General features: G+C 41.2%; 1 pseudogene; it reads left to right on the top strand.

Annotated features, from left to right (window-relative positions):
• The first annotated feature begins 2,966 nt into the window (after window positions 1–2,966).
• LOC147722470 (uncharacterized) lies at window positions 2,967–6,436 on the top strand (annotated as a pseudogene).
• Window positions 6,437–6,953: the final 517 nt, after the last annotated feature.

The raw sequence follows: 6,953 nt of genomic DNA, 5'->3' as shown, positions 1-6,953 counted from the left end.
TGAGTAACGCTATACAACAAATGGCATGGATATGAAAGAGAGCCAATGGCGAGATGAGGGGCACTAGTGGAGGGTGGCAGTGAGGGAATCCGAGGAGGAGGTCATGGGGTGGGGAAACTACAGAGAGATGAGGGGCACCTGTGGAGGGTGGCAGTTAAGGAGTCCGAGGAGGAGGTCACGGGGGGACTACGAAGCGATGAGGGGCGCTGGTGGATAGTGGCAGTGAGGGGCTCTGAGGAGGAGGTCATGGGCTGTGGGGGAGCTACGGAGAGATGAGAGGCACTGGTGGAGGGTGGTAGTTAGGGTGACTCAGGAGGAGGCAGTGAGGGGGAGTGGCTACGGAGAGATGAGGGGCACTGTTGGAGGTTGGTAGTTGAGTTATCTACAGAGAAAGAGGTGAAAGAAGATGTCAAAAACACTTTTGCACCAGCACTAAAGCCGGCCGATTAGGACAACTGTGGAGCATACTTTAACATGCATGCTAATTATATTTACTGCTACTTTCAATATTTCAAGTTTGAAGGTGATTTTACTATTGTATTTTACTGGGAATAATGAAAGTGGAACTGAATGGTGGCTGATATGGGGATGGGGATGTCTTTTGCGCTTGTTAAAATTATTTCACCCTAGTTTTTTTTGGCCTCCCATTCAAACAGTCACCACTCCTTAAGTAAAATCTGTCGATCTCTCATGAGGTGTACATTACCTGCTTCAACGTTTTTCCTAAGCTTAGCTGTCTGTAAACAGGGATAGGCCTCTGCTTTGCACCACCACAGCATCACTCAGCACCACCACAGCACCACTCAGCGCCACCACAGCATCACTCAGCACCACCACAGCATCACTCAGGGCCACCACAGCATCACTCACGGCCTCCACAGGATCACTCACGGCCTCCACAGCATCACTCACGGCCTCCACAGCATCACTCACGGCCTCCACAGCATCACTTACGGCCTCCACAGCATCACTCAGGGCCTCCACAGCATCACTCAGGGCCTCCACAGCATCACTCAGGGCCTCCACAGCATCACTCACGGCCTCCACAGCATCACTCACGGCCTCCACAGCATCACTCACGGCCTCCACAGCATCACTCACGGCCTCCACAGCATCACTCACGGCCTCCACAGCATCACTCACGGCCTCCACAGCATCACTCACGGCCTCCACAGCATCACCCAGGGCCTCCACAGCATCACTCAGGGCCTCCACAGCATCACTCAGGGCCTCCACAGCATCACTCAGGGCCTCCACAGCATCACTCAGGGCCTCCACAGCATCACTCAGGGCCTCCACAGCATCACTCACGGCCTCCACAGCATCACTCACGGCCTCCACAGCATCACCCAGGGCCTCCACAGCATCACTCAGGGCCTCCACAGCATCACTCAGGGCCTCCACAGCATCACTCAGGGCCTCCACAGCATCACTCAGGGCCTCCACAGCATCACTCAGGGCCTCCACAGCATCACTCAGGGCCTCCACAGCATCACTCAGGGGCACCACAGCATCACTCAGGGGCACCACAGCATCACTCAGGGGCACCACAGCATCACTCAGGGGCACCACAGCATCACTCAGGGGCACCACAACATCACTATGCGCTACCACAGCATCACTGAACGCCACAGCATCACTCATCGCCACCACAACATCACTCCGTGCCATCACAGCATCAATCTGTGCAACCATTCAACAACAACTGGTTCAAATATGTTCTCTTAATGTTTCAAGCTTTATTGCAAATGTCACAAAAAGATGTTAATATTTCACTTCTGTTCTTGGATTTTCGTCACAATAAAATACACTGAACATAATTTTCACAAACGTTATTTACAAAAGTTTAAGCTATTGCCATTATAAATTACAATCACTTTTATTTAAGTATTAATTATTTAAAAAAATTAAAAGCCATTGTTATTTGTAATATCAATACATCTAAGTCACGTAAATACAAAACATGTTTGCGTTTGTCACCCCGAGTGGGATGGGTATGCTCAGACGTGAGTCCCATGCTCTCCACACCACTGGAGTCAAGCTATCCTGGCTGAAGACGGCTGAGAGCCAGAAACCGGTCCTAGGATGCTTGATTCCGGTCCAGGAAAAACATGGCTTGGCAGTTCGGGCTGGACTGTTCCCATGAGGCACAGGGTCAAGGCTGATTTGCTTATGGCCATGTCTGAATTGGGGTGGTGTGGAGTGCAAAAAAACTATGGATTTAGGCCCAGGTCACTGTACTGGGGTGAGTGTATGCCATTGTTCTGCATTCTGTCCATCAACTGTTGGTTTTGCAAACTTCTGTAAGGCAAAGCTTAAAGACATAGGCAAAGTCAATATCTCTGGCTAAATACTCATAAGGTTCCAAAGACCAATTGGCTATGCAGGGTTTGTTTAATATCCTCTAGGATCTTTGAGTAACCAGATCTCAAATGTGATTGTTGCAGTTGTACTGGTCGATAATATCTACTGTTGCTCCAGCAGCAGCAGAAGGGCAATGTGGATGGCCCTGAAGCGGTCACGGGTAGGGTCCGGTATGCTATTAAAGTTGCCTCCCCAAATTTGCGGAAGATCAGCCACTTTAAGTAGGCGGCTGAGTGAATGGCAAAACTGTGGATGATCGTAGTGGGGGTCATATATATTCACTAACTTGACATTTAGTCCTTTGTGGAAACAGGACGTGTAATGATTAAGCACACATGTCTGACCTTCATTTACATGACCCCTGCTCCGAAGGGTTGCCTGGAGTGACTTATATTAAACTAGAGGGGATTTTGAGGCTTGGCAAGTAGTTTTAAATGCCAAGTCAAAGTGGAATAATACCAGGCGAGGAACTCAAAGTATTGTCTCTGCGCGAAAGACCCACAGCTCAATTTCCATATTTAAAGTGTTTCAATCTGTACTCCACAGTATGTACATCTGTTGAATGTGCAAATAATGATTCAAGACTATTGGAAGCAGAAAAAATGATGCAAGTGAATGAAGGAGGACAACTTAGAAAAGGAAAGAAACGTGGGCCATACAAAAAATGATTATTAGAGGTAAGCGCACATTATAAAACATTACAGTAAATCTGTTTAGAGGACACTTCAATCTACAAAACATATTTACTCACAACGGCCAGTAACCTCAGAAGACACTCTTTTATATTGACAATTATATTGAAGTCTGCTTTCTACACTAGGCACTTTCAACTGGACATTTGCCTCGAATTGCATTGAGGTTTGTGTTTAGAGATTAGGGTGATATCAATTGTCCAATATTCAGAGACACTAAGATCTAGTTAATAGTACTTCAGATGGCTCATCTTTCTTTTTGAGACAGCAGTGTCAAAGAGGCTTCCTTGCAAAGAGAATGATCTGCTCTGCATGATTTTTGATGTACCCTGCTGATTTCTTTCGTGGGATTGTTTAGTTAGGCAAGTCCTTAATAGAAGAAACATGTAAGTAAGTAAGTAAATGTTGTCTATGCACTTAATATATTACTGTAATAGTCTTCAAATTCATGTTCTGCAGAGACAAAACAATGCGTTTTGCAATTAAATGGCGCAGTAATTTTAACGTGATCACAAAGTTAAATTGTCCAGTTTTGAGAATACATTATAAACCGAAAAAGTCACTAAACTATCTTCTCTGATTTGACTTTTAGAAGTTGCAAAAAGTCCTGTGCTACACGTTATACGTGCTAAATTCAAATAATTGGTCTTTTTCTGTATGAGAGTATACAGAACATTTATTAAGGAAGCAGATGACAACATTATACAATATGCAGCACCAAAGAAAGTAAAAGAAGGATCCTTGCAGACTTCAAGCACAGCAGATGACAGTATCCCCACAGGTACAGTATGAAAATATATACTCTCTTTTATACCGCTTGCATTAACAATTTGATGCATGAAAGTGTATAGTTTGAAAGCACATCACCTGCAAAATTGAAGGGCCTCATCAACCCACATTGCTTACTAAATGGACAATAACATATTTTCTTTTGTTACAGTTCTTCATACATCACCTTCTGCAGAGCACTGTAAATTGCATTCAGACAACAGTACAGCATTACCAGATTATACCCCACCAGTAGATGACACAGATGGAGATCCAATTGACGCTGTTTGGGATACACTTTGTAGCAGCTTAAAAGGTGAAATGGATGCTCAGCTTAAAGATGATTTAATTAATGACTCGGATTCTGGTTTTGAACAACTTATGGATCAAGTTGGATATACCATTCAAAATGAGTACGAAGAAATTAAAATTTGTTCTGATCAAACTAATACCACAGATGAATCAACACCTATTTTTGAGGGCTCCAACAAATATTTAGGGGTGGTCATACTATTGCTTTGTTGCTTTAATATTCGTTTTCGCTTGAGTGATGAGGCAGCTGGCTATATGCTGAATCTCATCTATTTGCTCTTGCCACGTGATAATGGAATGTTCAAAACTATGTATCACCTTCACAAATATATAAAAAATAGTGTTGAGGCCCCACATATTACTTACTATTGTGCCACTTGCTAAACACATGCTGATAAAAACACTCAGACCTGTCCTAACCAACATTGTTTGAAAGATTTGATTCAAAGGGACTCAGTCTCTTATTTCATTCAGCATAGCCTAATTGCACAGTTACAGACTATGTTTAGGTGGAAACATTTTACAGAAAAGGTAAGGAAACATCGATTTGATCACTATATGGAGAATGAGAAACAAACAATGAAAGATGTATATGATGGGGAAATGTAGTTGGATTTATTCAAGAGTGGATTCCTGAAAAACCCTAACAGCCTTTCATTTGCAATGAACACAGATGGTGTTCCTGTATTTAAAAGTTCTAAAATATCAATGTGGCCAGTGTACTTAATGGTAAATGAGCTGCCTGTATCTCAAAGAAAGCTGCGTGAAAATATATTACTGTATGGTATTTGGGTTTCCACAAAAAAGCCAATAATGTGGTCTTTCTTAAAACCATTATATGAGGAACTTGCACAGCTGGAAAGTGGAGTATCATTTCAAGATCATAACAAATGTAGTTTTACTTGCCATGCTACACTTCTGACAATCACATGTGATTTACCAGCTCGTTGTCTTGTTTCAAACAGTAACCCGTTTAATGGGAAATTTGGGTGCTGGCATTGTCTACAAGAGGGTGAAGTGACTGTTTCAGGAAAAGGGCACTGTAGGGAGTTTCCTTACAATGCTGAAAACCCAAAAGGCCCACCAAGGACACTCGATACTATTAAATCTGATGTAAACAGTGCAATAGCTAATATCGAGAGTGGACTTTCTGATTACAGTGTAAGAGGGATCAAAGGTCCCATGTGGTTCATGTTTTTGAAACATTTTTGTGTAACCAGAGGGTTTGTGATTGATTACATGCATGGTGTCTGCAGTGGCATTATGAAATTGTTGATGACCATCTGGTTCACTAAAGAATACAAGCACCATTCATACTCTTTTTATGATAAAGTCAAAATAGTTAATGTCTATTTGAAACAGATAAAACCCACACTGGACGTTAGTAGAGTTCCGAGGTCTGTTGATGAACTACCATATTGGAAGGCCTCAGAGTTTCGAAACTTTCTATTATTTTATGGAATGCCTGTGTTAAAACATGTTTTAGATAGATCACGCTATTTACACTTTTGTTTACTTATGAAAGCAAGTCATAAGCTATTAAATGATGACATTAGCCAGGAAGATTTAAATATAGCAGAACAGTGTTTACTGTTTAATGATTTATATGAAAAAAGATTTTTAACAATGAACGTTCATCAATTGGTCCACTTAGTAGACAGTGTAAGAGCAACAGGGCCTCTGTTTACTGCTAATTGTTTTGTTTTTGAAGATCTTAATGGTTTTCTTTTACAACATGTGCATGGTACAGTAGGCATAGAAACACAAATTCTAGATGCAGTAAATAAGATACAAGTAATACCTGTGTTAATGGAAAATCATTTGCCTCCTGATAGTGTTGAGGCTGAATTTTACCAGAGTATGGTGTGCTCATATAATAGAAAGAGACAGCGATACTTAAAAATAGAAAAATACATTTATAGTGTTGGTTCTACATACCCTTACAGCTTAACAGAGAATGAATATATAGCAGTAACTCAGCTCACTCATATTTTAGGCTTGGATGTAGTTTATTTTTAGAACAAAGCAATCTTCTTGTTTACAGCTCAAATTACACTCGTATTCATAGGAGAGACCAAAGTGTAAAATAATATGAAACAGAACCTGGAGTGTTTGCTTATGGCAGACTCACTAGATTTATTCAGTGTAAGCAGGCAGACGTGTCTGTTAACCTAGCTCTCATGGTTCCACTTAAGTGTGAATCCTATGACATCAGGGAACCTGTTCATCTGGTAGTAGTAGATAACAACATCACAGCTATCAGGCTATCAATGATAAAATCTGCCTGTCCCTTTTTATAGCACATTTAATTAGAAATCATCTTGATAAGCATTCTTAACCTGTGCTCCGAGGACACCTAGGGGTCCCCAACACCTATGCAGGAGTCCTAGACTGCTCATAAAACACAGAATTGTTGGCCAAATAACAAAGTGCATATCAATATAGAAGCAAAATGTTCAACTGAAATATCAAAACATTTTTATAAATGTGCAGCAAATAATTCATTTGGTATCCTCACATTGATTTTGGGAAGCAGTGCAAGTACATCAAATACAATATAGTATGCCTAATGGCTGGTCTCAATTGAGTTTAGAAAAGCTTCAATCTTCCCATTAAAAGTAAAAAAAATGTTTGCATTTGTTTGTGAATTAAATGAAACATTTAATAATTTGTGTATTTGTTTGATGAATGCTTGTTTCTGTCATCTTGTGTATTATTTTGTGGTGCAAATCAATAAATATCACATGGATAAATAAAGATTTGGCTGCATAATATGCCTCCAGTGATTGCATAATGTGCAGCATTTATTTCTGTTAC

This window comes from Lissotriton vulgaris, chromosome 4_1 (assembly GCF_964263255.1).
Source record: "Lissotriton vulgaris chromosome 4_1, aLisVul1.2, whole genome shotgun sequence".
NCBI classification, from domain to species: Eukaryota; Metazoa; Chordata; class Amphibia; order Caudata; family Salamandridae; genus Lissotriton; species Lissotriton vulgaris.
This window is presented reverse-complemented; position numbering and strand designations above follow the sequence as displayed.